Source organism: Mauremys reevesii, linkage group 4 (assembly GCF_016161935.1).
Source record: "Mauremys reevesii isolate NIE-2019 linkage group 4, ASM1616193v1, whole genome shotgun sequence".
NCBI classification, from domain to species: domain Eukaryota; kingdom Metazoa; phylum Chordata; order Testudines; family Geoemydidae; genus Mauremys; species Mauremys reevesii.
This window is the reverse complement of record NC_052626.1, coordinates 149,122,052-149,141,790: the sequence shown is the minus strand read 5'-3', so window position 1 is coordinate 149,141,790 and position 19,739 is coordinate 149,122,052. Positions and strand designations below refer to the sequence as shown.

Sequence of the window (19,739 nt, the reverse complement as noted above, 5' to 3'; positions counted from 1 at the left end):
GGAGCTAGACAGCCAGATGAATTTGCTGCAGTGGGGAATCCAGTGTGATGTAGCTAATGCCAGTCAAGGGAAGCGTTTCTTTCAGGCACATAGTGGAGTGGGTAGGAAAGGGATACAAGAAGACGGACAGGTTTATTATGGGATATTAATAGTGCACAGCTGATATTTGCAGGTTAATAATATTGCCAATGTATCCTGGAGGGGATATGCAGCTTCTCCCATCTACAAGCCATATATAGGACCAGATAGTACCGGGGGGCGGGGATTGGGATGCATGGCAGTAGAGGGCAGTGTGCTGCAGGAAATGCCTCGGTAGGGGGTGCTGTCCTCTGACATTAAGCACTGATCCCAACGCCCCAGTGTGGCACTAGGGGGCACTATGCTGCAGACTGCAGGGTAGGGGGCGCTCTCCCTTGGCCATCAGTGCTGGCCCCAGTGCCCCAGTGTGGTGCTAGGGGGCGCTGTGCTGCCAGGAACGGGACAGGAGGTGAACACTGATGGATGGAAAATGGTTTACAAAGATATCGGTTACTTCTATCTAACTTATCTCTCTCTTGCTAACGAAATCCTTGCTGTTCCTTAAAGGGCTCCATTTTCCGGGTAATGAGTTTAACAGGATATTGGAGTGCGGTTGTCACTGAAGATAGAAGCCACTCTCCTGTTGAACACCAGAACTACATGTCATGCCTACCCTCGAAACTTTCGCTGTCAGGTCTTTTGTCTGGGCCACCCAAGAGGCTGTGTCTGCAGAAGATAATGGGGCATTTTGGGTAGGCTTCCCGGTCTCCCCCATGTCACCATCTGGTGTAATGCTTCATGGGACATTTTTTTCAGTGCGTGTAGGTTACCAGTTGTAGGCGCGTCAGTCTTGGAGGAAGGCTACGCCTCCTCGCTCTTGGGCCCTTGACAACACAAGGGGAGAATTAGTCCTGGCCCCTTAGGTAGAGCTCAGAAACAAGTTAACAACCAACAGTTTAGGGGCTCAGGCCTTCAGGCTGGGTGGAGTAATAAACAGTCTGACACCCTGACTCTGGCAGATGTTGGACAAACGCTGGCCTCTCGGCCTAAGGTGGGGAAACTGGCACCCCAGGAGTGGGGTGGGTGCAGGGGTAGGGGGATCCAGGCCCACCCTACTCCACCAGGTCCCAGCCCAGGGCCCGAACAGTGGCGGATGGGTCCACCACTGGGTCAGCAGGGATCCAACCATAACACGCTGAGCCCAAGCGCTGGTTAAAGCTGTCTCTCTGCTGGCCATGTAAAATGTTCCCCCCAAAGCAGCTCTGATTGTCCAACCGGCTCCCCGGCCCTGCTCCCTATTCTAACCCTAATCTGACTCCATTACTCCAGCCCTAAACCCTGCTCTAACATGATCCCAGCTCCCCTCCCCTAACCCTAATGTAACCCCTACGCTAACCCTACCCCTGCTCCCCTTCCTAGATCGGATCATTGAGAATGGGCCCATCTAACCCAATATCCCACCCCATCCCTGCCACCCCAGATCACAGTCAGACCCATGCGCTGATGTAACCTAGTATCCCGCCAGAAGGGCAAGGGCAGGATTTCTGACTAACAGCTCAGTCATTGAAAGTGGAGTGTGAGGGGCAAATTCCTCAGTCGCTGCCCACAAGAAAGACACGGCTCGTTAGGATCACTGAGACCAGAACCCGGCCCTGACTCCACTGGCGTCAGATGGGTCACTCACTCCGCATTTTCTCCAGGGCCACTGAGATCAGCACACACACAATGCGGGCCCTGATCTCCGTAGGAGCTGGTCCCTCACCCTCATAATTCACAGTCCAAACAGACAAGACAAACTGAGGGTGAGGAAGGGAAACTGAGGCACAGCATGATTCAGTGACTTGCCCATGGTCACACAGCGTGTTGGGAGGGAAACCCAGGAGTCCTGGAATCCCACCCTGGGCCATAGACACAACAGCATTCCCCTGTTCTCCAACACCCAGCCTGGCTGATGCATCTCTGAGGGTGGACCCTCACCCCCATGATAACCCTTATGCTATAACGTCCTGACCTCATTATAACCTTAACCCTATGATAACTTTAACCGCCTGTCCCTAACCCCCATGACCCCATCTTATCCCTCCTCTCTAACCCACTAGACCCCACTCCCCAACCACAGCTGGGATAGAACCCAGGAGTCCGGGCTCCCAGCCTCATTCTCATTCCACATGCCCAGGGTAGGTGAGGCTAGTGTTTTGCTGTGTGTCTTACCTGCTTGGTTCTGACTGCCCTGGGAGTGAAGAAAGAGAAGGGGAAGATATTAGGATGTTGGTGGTGCCATTGCTGGGGTCTGACACGATGTGTCTGGGGGGATGAGTGCCAGTGCTTCACCCATAAATCTCAGGCTACACCCACTCTCCTGAAACAGCCCTGCTATCCTTAGCAACAGTTAAAAATCTTAGCAGAGTCACTATTCAGCTTGCCATCTTTAGGTTCCAGAGTTAACAATCCCTATTGCTCTGAATGGGGTGGCTGAGGAGTGAAAGCAGAACTAGGGGCTAGATAGGCAGGGGCATCTATGAAGGGTGAAGGGGTTGGATCCCCCTGTTATTCACTAGCCCAATTTGCTTCCCTGCAAGCCCATCTCTCTCTCCTCGCCCCCGGGGAGGCAGGGTCCAGGCGCTCATCTCCACTCCACCCCACACTCACCCTACACCAGGCTCATCACCAGCAGAGCAGTGACCAGCAGGGAGCAGAGATGCCCCATGATCCAGCCTCGCCTGGTCCCATCTTGGCCAAACCCAGCTGCTTCCATCGCTCCAACCAAATACCAGCTGGGGACTGAACTCTCTGGGCAGGTTTTTATAGACACCAGCTCCTGCCTCTGCCCTCCCCAGGTCTACAGAACAGATGTGACCGGTCCCACAATTATCCATTCAAGGAAACAAATGCTGCTGAATTCAGCACGAACTTCTCATGCTGCTCTGCCTGGAATTGTCCCAAACATGAAAGTACAGTGGCCAAGGTTAACATGGGGTGATTTTCACTTCCAAGTATCCTTAGCAATTGATTTTGCCAAGAACAGTTGGCCAGTGACAGATGCCCGGCAAAGGTAAGATTGTAGTGGGGGTACGGTTATCGGTGGGGTTCATAGAGTCTAACCTGAGAAGGCACCACTCTAATAATCCAGTTTGACCCCTGGCATAACACAGGCCAGAGACCTGCCCCCAACTAACCCCTTGAGCAGAACTTTCAGAACAACTGCCAGTCGTGATGCAAAAATGGTCAGTGATGGAAAATCCACCCCAACCTTTGGTTAATTGTCCCACTGGTTATTTACTCTGGCTGTGAAAAAATTACACCTTATTTCCAGTCCGAATTTCTCTAGCTTCAGCTTCCAGCCATTGGATTCTGTTTGACCTTCCTCTGCTAGACAGAAGAGCCCAGTATTAAATATTTGTTCCCCGCGGTATTTCCAGACTGGGATCAAGTCACCCACAAACGGTCTCTTTTTTAAGCTCCATAGACCGAGCTCCTTGAGTCTATCACTCTAAGGCAGGTTTTCTAATCCTTCAGTCAATTCTCACGGCTCTTCTCTGACCCCTCACGCTGCCCGGGTCCTGGCCAGCGGTCCGGGGGGCTCTGCATTTTAATTTAATTTTAAATGAAGCTTCTTCAACATTTTGAAAACTTTATTTACTTTACATACAACAATAGTTTAGTTATCTATTATAGGCTTATAGAAAGAGACCTTCTAAAAACGTTACAATGTATGACTGGCACACGAACCCTTAAATCAGAGTGAATACATGAAGACTCGGCCCAGCACTTCTGAAAGGTTGCCGACCCCTGGTCTAGTGTTTTAACCATAATATCGTGTGGCGCCAATTGATACGCGGGGCAGGAGTTTACAGATATTACGTTACCTGTATTGCCTTTATCAATGAAACTTGGAACCTCATCAAAAAAGCTAGAGAGACAAGGCGGGGGAGGGAATATCTTTTATTGCACCAGTTTCTGCTGGGGAGACACAAGCTTTCCAGCTGACGCAGAGCTCTTCTTCGGGTCTGGGAAACCTATCAAAGTGTCACTGCTAAATACAAGCCTCAACCCTTTAGTATATGTAGTTAACATGTATTGCAAGGGGCCGGTCGAGGGAAAGAGGTTCGTGAACACCTCTCCACTCACAGGGAGGAAAAGGAGGAGTAATCAGCTGAGGGGGCTGGTGGGTGACAGATTGTTGTAATAAGCCATAAATTCAGTGTCTCTGTTCAGTCCGTGTTTTTTAGTGTCTAGCAAAGTTGTGAATTTAAGACACTGGATTTATGGCTTATTACAACAACCTGCCACCCACTAACAACCCCCCCTCACTCCGTACCCCCTCCCTACCTTCCAGTGACTGAACCAGTGTTAACAGGCCTCTCCACCTCGAATGGTGCCTTGAAATATCTGGTAACTAATTGTGTTAAACAAACTGTTCCACCTTGTATTTAGCAGTGACACTCTGAGGTAGTTTCCCAGATAGCGTGAAAATCGGGACAGCCCTGATTTTTGGGTCTTTTTCTTCTATAGGCTCCTATTACCCCCCACCCCCAGTCCCGATTTTTCACATTTGCTGTCTGGTCACCCTGTTCCCAGACCTGTGTATGCTTGAAAGCTTGTCTCCCTCACATTAACTCTCCCACCTTGTCTCTCTAATACCCTATGACCAACATGGCTACAACAACGCTGCGTACAAAAGAAAACATCCGTTGGTTTGACAGAATCTGTTTTCCATAAGCCCACGTTGATTTGCATTAATTCTATTATTCTCCTTTAGTGCTTTATTAATCAAGTCCCATCTCAGCCACTCCGTGATTTTGCCCAGGGTTGAGGTCAGGCTGACAGGCCTGTACTTACGTGCATCATCCCACTTACCCTGTTTAAAATTAGCACCACGTTAGCTGTCTTCCGGTCTTCTGGAACTTCTCCAGTGCTCCAAGACTAATTGAAAAGCAGCATTAACGGTCCAGCAAGGTCCTCCGCCAGCTCTTTTAAAACTCTTGGATGCAAGTTATCTGGACCTGCTGATTTTAAAGTGCCTGACTTCTGTAGTTTCTGTTTAACATTCCTCAGAGACACTAGAGGACTGGAAAGAGTGTTATTATTCCCATAGCATGAGACAGAGGCCTGGGCTACACTAGCGGGGGAGGTTGAACTAAGATGCGCAACTTGTCGAAGTATCGTAGTTCAACTTACCTGGCCGTCCTCACGGCGGCGAGTCGACTGCCGCGGCTCCCCCGTCGACGCCGCTTACTCCTCCTGCCGAGGTGGAGTATGGGTGTCGATTAGCGGATCAATTTATCGCATCCAGACGAGATGCGATAAATCGATCCCCGATACAGCGAACACTACCCGCCGATCCAGCGGGTATTCTAGGTGTACCCTATATCATCTGTTTTTCCCCCAAATACAGAATGGGAATATTTATGGAATAGTTCAGGCTATTCTGCATTATGATTGATAATTCTACCATTTTGATCTAGTAATGGACCAACACCATTGTCAGGATTCTTTTTGTTCCTAATACATTTTAAAAACTCCTTATTGTCCTTAACTCTGGTGGGCATAGATTTCTTCTTATGCCCCTACGCTTCCCTTATCAATTTTCCACAATTCCTAACTTCTGATTTATATTCATTGCTATCAACTTCCCCTTTCTTCCACTTGCTAGATTTTTTTTTAATGTTTCACAGCTGCCTTCACTTCCCCTCTAAACCAGGTCGGTTTGTTAACCAGCACAATCTTCTTCCTCAGTTGTGGGATTGTGGCTTTTGGGGGTTCAAGTAAGGTGTTCTTAAACACTTCTCAATTATCATTCACATTTCTCTGATTATATCCTTCCTCTCAGTTGCTATGTCTCAGAATTGTTTTTAGCTGTATGAAATTAACTCTATGAAAGTACTACATATATATCTGTAAAAGCAGCAAAGAATCCTGTGGCACCTTATAGACTAACAGAGGTTTTGGAGCATGAGCTTTTGTGGGTGAATACCCACTTCGTCGGATGACTTGCATCCCACGAAGTGGGTATTCACCCACGAAAGCTCATGCTCCAAAACCTCTGTTAGTCTATAAGGTGCCACAGGATTCTTTGCTGCTTTTACAGATCCAGACTAACACAGCTCCCCCTCTGATACTTATATATCTGTCACTTCTCTGGACTTTCTTCTGTTGTACATCGTCACTTGTACCAACGGTTGATCTAGCCGACAGTGCCAGGTGCTTCAGAGGAAATGAACACCGCAGGGCAATTTCGAGTGATCTATCCCCAGTCCTGCCCCAGCTCCTAGCAGTAAGAGGGTTAGCAACACCCAAAGCATGGGGTTGTGTCCCTGACCATCGTGGCTAATAGTGATTGATGGACCTATCCTCCGGGAAATTAACTAATTCTTTTTTTTAACTCAGTTGTACTTTTGGCCTTCACAACATCCCCTGACAATGAGTTCCACAGGTTGACTTTGTGCTGTGTCAAGAAATACTTCCTTCTGTTTGTCTTAAATCTGCTGCCTATTGATTGCATTGGATAACCCCTCATTCTTGTGTTATGTGAAGGGGTAAATAACACTTCCCCATTCACTTTCTCCACACCGGTCATGATATTATGGACATATATCACATCCCACCTGTAACTGTGTATGTGTACAATCATAATATGTGCCTGTATAACCCTATAACAGTGTAACCATGGCTGTATAACCGTGTACCCATGTAACCCTGTATCTCTCAGTCCATCTGCGTACATATGGGGCTACAATCACCCAGCCTGTGACCATCATCTGGTGCTGGGACTTTCCCCTGCCCTTCCCCTCTCTAACAGCTACGAGTCTGCCTCACCTTCAGGGTGAATGTTCACCCAGCAGGCGTTCCCAGCAGGCACACGGACGGAGGCATTGAGCAGACACACGGGGCTGATGGAGGCCGTGAAGGCAATTGGCTTCTCCAGCTCCACCAGAGCGATGTCGGCAAGGAAAGTGCTACTGTTGTAATTGGGATGGAGGACGACCCACTTCACCAATGAGAACTTCTGGATTGGAGTCTCACCGACAATCCTGTTTTCACCCAGCTGCACCCGATACGTTGAATTGACTACAGGCCTGAATCCCATTGGGGAACAGCCAAATAGTCATACCACAGGGGGATAGTTCTCACGGTGCTGAAATGTAGCCAGCTCTGGGGTGGGACATCTATGGAACAGACCCACAGCAGTGCTGCACAGGGAGGGCTTGCCTGGCACGTGGATGCAGACATGTCTGGAGCGGTGCACCTGGGGAACAGCCATACATAACACCGCAAAGGGATGGCTCACTTGGCAATGAGATGCAGCCACCTCTGGGGCAGGGCAGTTGAGGAACAGCAACACGGCGATGCCACGCAACAGCAAGCCAGTGAAAAGGGAGAGAGAATCTGTTCAGAACGGCTGCAGTCACTCTCTCTGCCCTGCCTGAGGTACTCACAGCTTGAAGCAAGGAGCTGCTGACACCACCCAGCTCTCGGAGATGAGCGAACCGCCGCAGATGTGGGAGCGGTTTCTCTGCAGGCAGTTTTCAAGTGTGCACTAATATTTATATTCCCACCATGCCCAGTAACACTTCAACTGCTCTTATCTGTTCCCATTATACTAACAAACCCCTCTGGCTAGGCAGAAGCAACAGACATAGTGTCTTTGTCCTTTGTTTAAACACATGAGTAAAGATCCCTTTGTTTGCACATATTAGTCAGAATAGATCAAGAATCAAACAGGCAAACAAGCAGAAACCACATCTTGTTTTTGGCATATCTCGTAACCTTTGCTTTCGCTCCATTTGATCAGCTATGTCATACTTTTGATTGGAATGTTTTTGTAAATTTGGGGGTTGTGATAGACCCAGGCCAGTTGGGTACAGCAGAGTAGCAGAAGGCAGATATACTGGCCACTGGATTAACAGTTTTCTGTTCCCTGACTGACCAGAGCAGGGGCTACTCCAGGCTAATGAGAACACCTGACTCCAATTAACCTGCAAAGAGTCAGGTGAGGCCATTAAGCTAATGTGACCACCTGACTCTAAGGCCCTGCTGATACTATAGAAAGGGCTCACTCCAGTCAGGCAGGGGAGCCAGAGGAGAGGAAGTGCGGCTGAAGGGCTGGTTACTGAAGACACCCTCAAACCATCGTTAAAGGAGCCCTAAGAGAAGGGAGAAGCAGGAGAGCTGTGGGGAAGTGGCCCAGGGAAATGTAGCAACTCTGGCAGTGAAAGGTCAGCTGCCAACAACTGCTACCATTAGGGTCCCTGGGCTGGAACCCAGAGTAAAGGGCGGGCCCGGGTTCCCCCCAACCCACCACTACAGAAACAGAAGTCAGGCCCCTGTCAGGACAGGAGGATAAAGTGTTCTGAAATAAGCCCCCAGGGACAACAGAGACGGGGGAAGTTCTCTCACCAACCTCCTTGCAGCCTATGATGAAAAGGGCTCAGTAGACTGTAACCCTGGCCCTAGGGAGAGAAGGGCTACGTGGAGGGTCACAGTGAGCCACTGAGGCTAGCGTAATCCACCTAGAAGCACAGGACCCATGGGAGCAAGGTCAGAGCTCTGCCACTATATATATACACTCTTGTTATTTGTTCCCGTCTATGCATCCGATGAAGTGGGCTGTAGCCCACAAAAGCTTATGCTGAAATAAATGTGTTAGTCGCTAAGGTGCCACAAGTACCCCAGTTCTTTTAGTAAATGTTAGTTTCACTGTAGCTGTTGGCAGTGCTGTAGCCGACTTGATCCCGGGCTGTTAGAGAGACAAGGTGGGGTGACTATTTACTTGCACACTGACCTGCCAGGGCCTTCGACCCTCCTGGGCATCCTGCCCCCCTGTGATACAGCTGAACACTGCACAAACCAGGGAGCCATGTTAACATGGGACAAAGTGCACCTCTCCCACCCAAAACCAGGGAGAGAACCCAGGAGTCCTGGCTCCCAGTCCCCCTGCTCTCACCTGACAGACCCCACTCTTTGCCCCAAGCCTGGGAAATAACCAAGAAGTCTGGATCTCAGCCCCCTCTGCTCTAATCTCTGGACCCCACTTTCCTCCCAGAGCCAGAACCCAGGAGTCCTGGATCTCAGCCCCTCTGCCCTAACCACTAGACTCCACTCCCCTCCTAGAGCAGGTGACAGAACCCAGGAGTCCTGGCTTCCAGCTCCCTCTGCTCTAACCACTAGATCCCGCTCCCCTCCCGGAGCTGGGGATAGGACCCAGGAGTCCAGACTCTTTACCTGGCTGGGCATGACTCTCCACTGCACCTGTGGAGGGATGGAAATGTTGGGGAGACATGACAGAGTCAGAGACATTGGGGGAGGAGCAGCTCAGAGTCCAGCGAGCGGAGCAGACAGCCCCTGTTGGGGAGGGTGGAAGGTGGGAAAAGGGCTGGAATACAAGTTCTGCCCATGATCCCCAGCTCCTCCCACAATGTCTATAGTCTGCCTCAAATCACAGATGGTTACTGTGTGTCAGTAGGTTTCTGAGTGAACGTTGACACCCTGCCACCCCCTTATTCACTATGGTGATATAATTATGATATGGTTTGTACAAAGTATGCCTTGTGATGCATCATTTTAAAAGTCTCCATCGGCTGAATATTAATACCCTGTTAAGTTGTATGTGTTGTTGTTGTATCTGGAATTATGAGGTTTTGCTATGAGTGTGGGACTGAAATATGTTGTGAGGTTGGGAACCCCCAAAGCCATGAACAGGCCAGACAGCGTTGATGGCCCATTAAGGGGGATACACCCACTCACAAGGATTACCCTGGGAACCGTGTACAATGGGAACCTCTCAGAGAGAGTTTGTACACGATGGGCAGGGTTGTCCCCTTCATTCTCTTCCCCCCCCCGTGGGGGTGGGGCAAGATCGTCCCCTCCAGTCAATTACCCCCCTAGGGGCAGGATTGCCCCCTCTGGTCTGTTCCCCGTGACTGTGTCCCTCTCTGGATCCCTTGGTCTCTCTTACCATGCGCTGGGGACGACAGCACCAGCAGCGCAGCCAGCTCAGAGCAGAGCCCCCCAATGCTGAGGAAGCCATGGCAAGTCTGAGCCCCTTATCTCCAGTCCCAGGGTCCTCTGGCTCGGAGCCCAGCGTTTTCCTCGTTAAATCTCTGATTTACAGGAAAGCAAAAGCAGAAGCTCATGGACCCTTGTCTGCTCCCCTCCGCCCCCATTGCGAAAGCTGCCAGGATGCTCGTGCACCATTGACCCATTTTGGCCAGCGTGGCTTAGCTGAGATCTGGTCCTTGCTGGGCCGTTCTCGGGGGAGGAGAAATCAGGGCTGTGACTCGAGCCTGCTCTGTGAGACCATCCCCAGGCGGGTGGCCACCTGCCCAGGTTTTCTCAGGAGGTAGCCGGGCCGAGCCGTCTGTCCGGTGCCCATGGCCAGCTGGAAACGGGCTGCGTGAGCAGGTCCCTGGAAGTGGTGAGGAGCAGGGGTCGGGGTGTGTGGAAGAACGGGCCAGCTGAGGGGATCCTGAGCCCAGAGCACTGGCCAGGAGCATCCTGCCGCCAGCTGAGCTGCAAATAGGCAGCTCTCACGATGGGGAAATGAGGGTCCGGGAGCTTTTGCTTTCGCTTTCCTGTAAATCAGAGATTTAAGCAGGAAAACGCTGGGCTCCGAGCCAGAGAGCCGTGGGATCAGCGATAACGGGCTCAGAGATGCGGTGGCTTCCTCAGCACCAACACCCGCAGCTGGGGGCTGGCCAAAATCAGCCCCCACTCCAATGCAGTGTCTCCAGCTGGGCTTATAACCCGCTGCCTCAAAGCCAGGGGCTGACTGCTCCGCTCGCTGGAGGCTGCATGGGCCTGTCCTGACCCAGAGCTCCTGTGAGCTTGGCTGGGTGGAAAAAAAAGGTGTGGCCCCGAGAGAGCTTGGAGCAGCCCCTCTTCATCTCATGCTGGTGTCACTCTGAAACCTACTGATGCCTGGCAGCTGCCTGTGGCTTGGGGTGGAGACTATGGGAGGAGCAATGGGACAGTGGGCGAGGCTTGCACTGCAGGCCTAGTTCTGTTCCCTGCACAGGTGCTGAGGAGAATCGAGACCAGCCAGGAACAGACTCAGGGATCTGGGGTTCCATCCCTGGTTCTGGGAGGGGAGTGGGGGCTAGTGGTTAGCGGACACACACCAGATCTACTATGCTTTGGCTTCCCGGCTTCCTCTGCTGTCTCCGGTAACTCTCTGCCTGTGTGTGTGCAGGAGGGTATGAATGCGGTGAATGTGCACGTCCATGAACAAGCGTCAACCTTTTTCTGTTTGATCATAAAATCATAGACGTTAAGGGCAGAAGGGGCCATTATGATCATCTAGTCTGACCTCCTGCACAATGCAGGCCACAGAATCTCACCCACCCACTCCTATAACATATCCCCAACCTATGTCTGAGTTATTGAAGTCCTCAAATTGTGGCTTAAAGACTTCAAGGTGCAGAGAATCCTCCAGCAAGTGACCTGTGCCCCATGCTGCAGAGGAAGGCGTTTAATAAAATCAATATTAGTGTAACCCTGGGTTGGTTTCTAGTGAAATTGAGGTAACAAGATGTGTACACGTGAATACACGTGTGTATCTGCACGTAAGCATGGGAGTCAGTTTCTACAGATTTCTGTATATAGGTCTCTGGACAGGCGCATGTGGTTCTGCTCTATGGATCTGTATTTGGGCTTCAGGAGTGGGCCTTGAATGGACTCATTGCAGCTGTGATAATGTGTGGTCCTAATTCCACACGTAAAATTACAATATTGGCATTTATGAAATAAAAATATATTTTCATTTCCATAACTTACCCACTTTTGGAATTAGAAAGTTGGCAACCCTACACCCAGATCTGGCTAAGAAAAGCTAAGAAAACTCCTTCCGTTCTCGGTTCTCCTGGGTTTGGAGAAGCAGGACTTTGTACGTTTCTTGTAAATAACCAGACAGCAGCAAAGAGAAGAGCAGCCTCCAGCCGTGTCGCTGTCTCTCTCCTTGGCCCCGAGCTTTGACTCGCTGCTCAGGTCGAAAAGGGACAACAAGGGCCTGTGTCTCTTGGGACGGGGTTTCAGCTGTAGCAGAAAAGCCCCTCTTCTACCCCAAGAAGATCACACACATGGACACCAGGAGACTGGCATGATCAGAGGGTGCCCGTTACTGGGGTGTTTTGGACGTTGTTAGGGTTGCCACAGTGGATCTAATTAATCCTTGTTACAGGCCGTCACAATCAGCCCCCAGTCCTTGGCCTCGCGACAGAGCCATTCAGTCACCGCCCACATGCCCTGGGCATCGCCAGCTCAGCTCAGACCTCTGTCGGTTCTGCTTTCCCCGAAATCACTTGATTCCCAGCAGACCTGGGGCTGGGGAACAAAGACAGGTGTGTGAGGGGCCATCGAGGGGCCGAGATAACAGGGCATTTTAAAGGAATTTGACTGCACTTATCTCATGGCCTGGGGGGTGAGGAGCAGCAAATCTCACCATTTCTGGTGTGTTAAAGCCCAGCCAGTGAGGCAATTTATATAAATGCCGGCCTGTTCCCTTTATTCCCAGGCAGTGCTTGGGCATCGCCAGGCTGGGAGCTGTGCTGAGCCCGGTCCCCTGCCGAGAGCATCTGGGGAGGCTGCTCCTTGGACAGCAGCATGAGGAGGCATCTGGGTCCCCACTGGCCGTGTTGCGGCTGGCGCTGCCCCTGCTGGGGGGTGAGGGACGGGACCACTCCACGTGCTGCTTCCTTCCTTCCTTGGCGAGATACAGGGCTGGGGAGAGGAGTCGGAGAGCAGAGCCCCCCCGGGGGGAGGGCAGGGGTGGGAGGGCGTGAAACATGGAAAGACAATCGTGACCGTCTGTGACTTAGTCCCCGGGGTTCAGTCTGGACTGTGGGACCGCGGACCCCTCCCCAACACACCAACCACAGCCGGCCTTCACATTGTGATGCCGATGTCAGGCTCCAAAGCCCAGGGTCGGTAGCAAGTTCACAACTAGAAATCAGTGCCCCTCGGTCCGTTTCACCGCGGGCAGGCAGGTGGGGGTGGAGGGGTTCAAACACGGCTTGGATCAATGCTCTCCATCCTAGCTCAGGCTTTGGTTGGTTTCCTTCATTTCTCTCCCAGTCCTGGTAGCTTATTCTGGAAAGTTTCTCAGGCAGCAGGAATTCTCCATGGCCTTTCAGGAGAACTGGGAGTGCAAACCTGCTCGGGCCTCCATAATAGCCAGGTCCCTACCACATTCAGGGCTCACTTTGACTAGTTTACAAACCCTCTGGCCTTGAACTTGACCAACGTCACCATTTCGATGTTTCCACCTGACATTTCCTGGTATTGTAACCATGGGGGTCCCGACCAAACTGGGAGAATGGGGGAGTTCAGAGGCTGTTGTGGGAGGGGTCACAGCATTGCCACCCTCACTTGTGTGCTGCCTTCAGAGCTGGGCTCCAAGGGCAGCAGCCAGCAACCTTTCTGAAGCTAGAGGAGGTTCCCAGATGTGCAGGTGGGGCCCTGCTGTTGGCAGCACCTCGGCTCCTACCTACTACTTGGGAGCACCTCGGCTCCTACCATTTTGGGGGCATCCAGAGAAATGGACCCCTGAGCCCCAGAAGGACCTGCAAGGGAAGCCCAGAGCCCCTGCTGCAGAGGCCGGGCAGAAGCCCCGAGCTCAGGCACCCAGAGCGCCGGCAGGAGTGGGGAGGGGCATGAAAGTCCTGAGCCCGGTGCCCCAGCACTGGCTGCAGCCACAGAGGGCCAGAAGCTCTGAGTCCGGGCACCCAGAGACGTGACTGGAGCAGAAGCTGCCAAGGCCAAAGCCCTGAGCCCAATCCTGGGCTGATGCAGCACATTCACTTCCGCATTGTCTCTGCAGGTGCATCTGATATCCCCACGGAGAGGAAGTCCTGTCCCCAGCTGGGCAGAGAAATAGCTACGAGGCCCCTACTGGGTTCTCCTGGTTGGGGGGCTCCCAGCAGGAGGGAGAGATCTGATTTCACGGGGCAGGGCTAATTTGATCCAGCCAAAAAAGGCACAACAAGAACCAACAGCTGCCAGCTGAAGCCAGACAAATTCAAAGGAGACGTAGGTCCACATTTCTGACAGTGAGGGAGACTAGCCACTGGAACAAATTACCCAGGGGAGAGGTGGAGTCTCTGTTTCCTGGTGTCCTACCATCATAACTGGTTGGGAAGGTGCCTTTTAGTGACTTACAAGCAATTCGGCTTCATATGGTGCAAAGTGTGTGAAATTTCATAGCCTGTGAAATAGAGGCCAGATTAGGAGATCGAATTGTTTCATAACCGCTATGAAAAGCTCAGTGTGGGGTGCGGAACAGACTCTGCTGTTTTACTGGGTGGCCTGGCTGGTCCCCAGAATCAATAACGAGCAAGTGGGGTGATCCGGGCTGCAGCTCAAACACCCAGCTGGGCTGGCCAGGGGCAGACATCAGGCCTGCCAGGGAAAGGTGGGTGTGGCAGTGACGTCACAAAGGCCTTTGGCAGGAACTCAGCCTATTGGGCAACGATGATGAGGCGTCTGTGACCTCACAGAGCTCCCTTGGCAACGGCCAGGCAGGACAGGGATGCGGGGCAGGGGGAACCTCGGAGAGCCCTGTAGCCTGGCTGCAGCAAGCCTCCAGCTCGCGGTCTCTCACCGAGCCCAAGAGCCGTTGGTGTGCAGGTGATTCAGTGCGTGTGTTTTTCATTCCCGTGTGTATTTATTTCCAAGACGTTGTCATCTGTGTAGAAGGTAAGAAAAAATATAGGCTCTAAGTACAAGATAGGGGACTCTATCCTAGCAGATTCACAGGCATCACCACCCTCCTAGGGAAAAAGTTTTTGCTAATATCGAAGCCTTCCACCCTGCAACTTGAGAGCATTGCTCCTTGTTCTGTCATCTGCCAGCTCTAAGATTTCATGAGAATCAATCTTTCATTAGGAAAATAATTCAAAAACGCAACTACAAAACACTTTGAGTGAAATCAACCCCTCCTGATCTCTAGTGTCTGGGAGTATGGGCCTTGGGGGCCAGACTGAGACCCTCATGGGCTAGTAACACCCAAGAAGCCGTTAAAATAATTCCAGTTCTCTTCCCATCCAAGCCTCCCTAATCCAAGGAACAGCTGAGGGCTGCGGGAGACAGAATGTCTAACTCATGACTGAAAATACAGAGATGTGTTATTGGCTTTGGTTGGGGGACAAGTAACAAATCCGTCGGGATTCTTGCCCCAAACAACAATCGCCCATTGTCCTTTCGAGCACGAGGTCCCTAACGTGCCTGACTTGCTCAAATCTCTCTCCTGCTAGGGATGAGAGAATTTTCTCCATCCCCCATGATACCGAGGGAAAGAGAAAAGAAGTGACCTCTCTTTGGTCACACAGCAAGGCCATGCCAGAGCTAGAAAGAGAAGCATAAGAAAGAAGTTGTATCAAAATGTTTTGCATTTCAAACTAACCAATTTCTTAAACAAAGGCAATTTGATGTGTGGTTAGTGAAGTGAAATGATACATTCTTGTCTCCACGAGTTTCTAGATTGATGAACCAGTAGATCTATCCCCTAGTTTTTATCCCTAGATTGAGGGAGGAAAACAAGTTTGCCTGTTTTGTGAATTCCCAATGGCTTTCTTGAATTTCAACAAACTAGTCGATTGAACTGAACGATTTGAATAAAGTGAAAGGAAGACAATATTTTCTGCACCTTTCAAGGAAGCTACTGCTGCCCAAAGCTGGGTTAGCATTTCAGCTAACTCTGCTTCCAGGGCCTTAGCTATCACATCAGTGGTGCGACTGTCTGAAAAACTTGGCAGTGAACATGTTCTACTGAATGTTTTTTTTTCTCTTCTATTTAAATTATTGAAAAGATTGTCATAAATTGGGCCCTTATCAGAGGTTGTCAATTTCCAATCTAATTATGACAGTGAGGGAGACTAGCCACTGGAAGAAATTACCCAGGAGAGAGGTGGAGTCTCTGTTTCCTGGTGTCCTACCATCATAACTGGTTGGGAAGGTGCCTTTTAGTGAATTACAAGCAATTGGGCTCAATAGGGTGCTAAGAGTGTGAAATTTCATAGCCCGTGAAATAGAGGCCAGATCAGGAGACTGAATTGTTTCACAACCGATGCCTCTATGAAAAACTCAGTGTGGGGTGCGGAACAGACTCTGCTGTTTTACTGGGTAGCCTGCTTGCTCCCCAGAATCAATAATGAGCAAGTGGGGTGATCCGGGGTGCAGCCCAAACATCCAGCTGGGCTGGCCAGGGGCAGAGGTCAGGCCTGCCAGGGAAAGGTGGGTGTGGCAGTGACTTTTGGCAGGAACTCAGCCCATTGAGCAAAAACAATTAGTTGGGAATTGGTCCTGCTTTGAGCAGGGGGTTGGACTAGATACCTCCTGAGGTCCCTTCCAACCCTGATAGTCTATGATTCTATGAGTGAGACGTCTGTGACCTCACAGAGCTCCCTTGCCAACAGCCAGGCAGGACAGGGATGCGGGGCAGGGGGAACCTTACAGAGCCCTGGAGCCTTGCTGCCGCAAGCCTCCATCTTCCCTTTACCAGAGAAAGGTTATGAGCAGACAATGGCTGGAAGCTGAAGCTAGACCAATACACACTGGAAAGAAGGCGAGGAGCATTTTTAACATCAGAGTTTGGAGCAATTCCCTGAGGGTTGTGCTGGATTTTCCACAACTGGCCTCTTTTAAAATCAAGCTTGGGTGTTTTACTAAAAACCTGCTCTAATTCCTATGGGAATTATTTTGAGGCACATTCTATGGCCGAAGTGAAAGAGAAAGTCAGACGACAGTGGTTTCCTCTGGGCTTGGAATTAACCTGTGACTCGCTGGGGGCGTTTGGAATGTGGCCATTTTGCTTCCCTCTTCCTCCTTCCCTCTTGTCCCTTCTTCTCAATTGGAAAACGGGCCACCAGAAAAGCCTGATTTCCACCCTGTGCCCCTTCCATTCGTGCTGTAAGCTGAAGGGCATTGTGACTTGAGAGTGAATTCAGCCAGTCAGTGCTGACTCTCCACAGGTGATTTGCATAAGTCAGTAAAGGAACCTGCAGGTTTCCGTGGGAGCGATGCCCAAGGCAGGGCTCAGGCTTCGGGTTTATGCTCAGGGTTCGTGGAGACAGGGAGCGACAGGTGGCTGAGTTACCTCTGGTGTCACAATGTTACTGCTCAGGTTCCTCTGCCTGCTGCACCACCTGGGCACTGACTGTCAAGGGGAAGGTTTTGTGGATTTGAAACTTAGAACCCAGGAAGTGCAGAAGAGGACTGGCTTAGAGAGTTTGGCAGTAAAATGTAGGTTTTGTGGCAATATCCTGTGCAATTGCTACTGGATCCGGGACGGAGACAGCATTCCTGCCCCTCCCACCACCTCTTAGCTGGGCCTACATAAAAGAGACTAGCTAGAGTTTTGCACACTTGTTTGTTTGAGACTGAGCAAATAAGGCCCAACAAATTACTGCTAGGATGAATTTTGCAGCCTCCTCTCCTTGACTAGAATACAAGCAGTTTCTGATTCTCTCAGATGAAGTCGTTCTTCTAAAATCAAGGGCAAGACCAGTCAGTGGCTTTTTCACAACCCAGCCCCCGCCCCCCAAAAGAGATTTTATTTTTATTTAAACTGGGTGTTTTAAATTTATATTGAAAAAGTTTTTTTTTAAACTTATCAAGTATAAACTTTGAAATGATGACAAGTGATGTTAAGGCCTCTAGTTGCTCCAGCCTATTAAAGTAATTTAAATAACTACATATATGAAGAAGTCCATGTTTGCTGCCAAGTGTCAGAGGAAGTCAAAGCACTGAACTGTTGGAAGTCATTGCCTAAGCACCTGGGGGTCCAGAAGTGATTGAAACACTCAGCCAGATTTTGGCAGCACTAGCCTCTTCTGCGGGTGCAGAAAGAATATTTTCTTCATTCCAGTTGATGCAGCTACTTCATTCAAATGTAAGAAACTGATTGGGAGTTGGAAAAGGATGAAGGCTTCTTTTCCCCTTGTAAAATATGAATAAAGGCTAGAGAGGAGGAGGTGTGAGCTACTACTTCTAAAATCTGGAAGGACATTATGAGCAGGAACAATCAGTTCAGTGCACGAACTAGAGATACTTCCTTACCTCAGTTTGTTTGAAATGAAAACAAATGGTTCTGTCAACCTTTTTGTTTCTCTGTATCCTGCAAAACCAGCAAGTCAACATGTTTGAATGGATCCCTATTCCTAGCATCATAGAAGACTAGGGCTGGAACAGACCTCAGGGGGTATCTAGTCCAACCCCCTGCTGCAGGCAGGACCAACCCCAACTTCATCATCCCAGCCAGGGCTTTGTCAAGCTGACCTTTAAAAACTTGTAAGGATGGAGATTCCACCACCTCCCTAGGGAACCCATTCCAGGGCTTCACCACCCTCCTAGTGAACTAGTGTTTCCTAATAGCCAAGCTAAGCCTTTCACAGTGCAACATGAGACCATTGCTCCGTGTTCTGTCATCAGCCACCACTAAGAATTTCATGAGAATCAATCCCTCATTAGGAAAATCACTCAAAAATACAACTACAAAACATTTGGAATGAAATCAATCCACCCTGACCTGTAGTGTCTGGGGGTGTGGGCCTCTGAGGCTAGACTGAGACCCTCATTGGCTAGAACCACCCAGTGAGCCAGTAACAATATCCACTCCTGTTACCGTCCAAGCCACCGCAGTCCAAGGAACAGCTGAGGGCTGCGGGAGACAGAGGGGTGCTGAGAAGGTCTAACTCATGACTGCCAACCCAGAGATGTGTTATTGGCTTGGGATGGGGGACAAGGAGCAAATCCGTCAGTCAGTACAACAGGTCACACTCGGAGCCAGGGAGACTGGGAATCGAGTCCTGCTGGCACTTCCCAGCTCTGGCTTTCTGGAGGAGGAGGAAGACCCCAGCTCCCTAGCTGACCCTGAGGCACCTTCTGGGCCCAAATGGAGGTGGCCCGGGTACAGCTATGGAGTGTCCCCAGGAGCGCCCGCTAGTGGCATTGTATTGTTTTCACAGCCAGTTTCGATCGCTGGTGTCTACCCCTTGCCCTGCAGGCAGGGCATTGAGCGGCACCCGTTGCCGGCCACCTGGGTGCAGGAGATCGAGGGTGATCGAGGGTGAAGGGAGGAGCAACTCTCAGCATCTGCCATCCTGCTCCATCCGATCTAGAGTAAGTAAGTGGAGTTCTCCAGAACCATCCCCAGTGTGGTGGGAATATCCCACCACTAGGGCTCCCAGCCCGTCCCTTGTCAGGGTTTGTTCCCCAGGTTGAGGGTTCCTGTGCCCTGGGGTGGGATGTGTCAGGAGGAGAAATTGCCTCAGCAGAGGGGAGGTGGGCAGGGGAGCAGGCAGGCTCGTTAATGAGAGGCTGCCTTGAAGCCAGACTCATGGCTGCTCCCCACTCACTTCCAGGATGGAGCGAATCCGGCAGATGCTGAGGAGGAAGGCCGGGCAGGTGGATCCACAGCCAGCAAACATCAGCCGGCCTGCCCAGGCGGAGAGCGGCCCCTCTGTCCCCGCGGGCAGGGAAGAGGCTCGTGCCCAGGAAAGGGAGGAGCTGCGTCGCCTGCTGGAGGAGGCGGAAGACAGCAGCTCCTCTAGCTGAACCAGAGGCACCTTCTGGGCCGAAACGGAGGTGGCCCCGGGTTCAGCCTTTGAGCGGAGAGTCAGGGGAGGGCAGGAGCCGGGGACGGCAGCTCTGGAGCTTCCTTTGCAGGAAGCTAAGGAGCCAGGAGCTGCACCCCAGGGCCCAGCAGGAGCCTCCCGCCGCCCCACCCGGCG

The 19,739-nt window shown here is 51.1% G+C and overlaps 1 long non-coding RNA gene across 1 annotated transcript; it reads left to right on the top strand.

Annotated features, from left to right (window-relative positions):
* The first annotated feature begins 14,551 nt into the window (after positions 1 to 14,551).
* On the top strand, positions 14,552 to 19,503 carry LOC120403363. Its single transcript, XR_005597524.1, has 3 exons — positions 14,552 to 14,706; positions 18,975 to 19,128; positions 19,371 to 19,503. It is a non-coding gene; the product is annotated as an uncharacterized LOC120403363 (long non-coding RNA).
* The last annotated feature ends 236 nt before the right edge of the window (positions 19,504 to 19,739 follow it).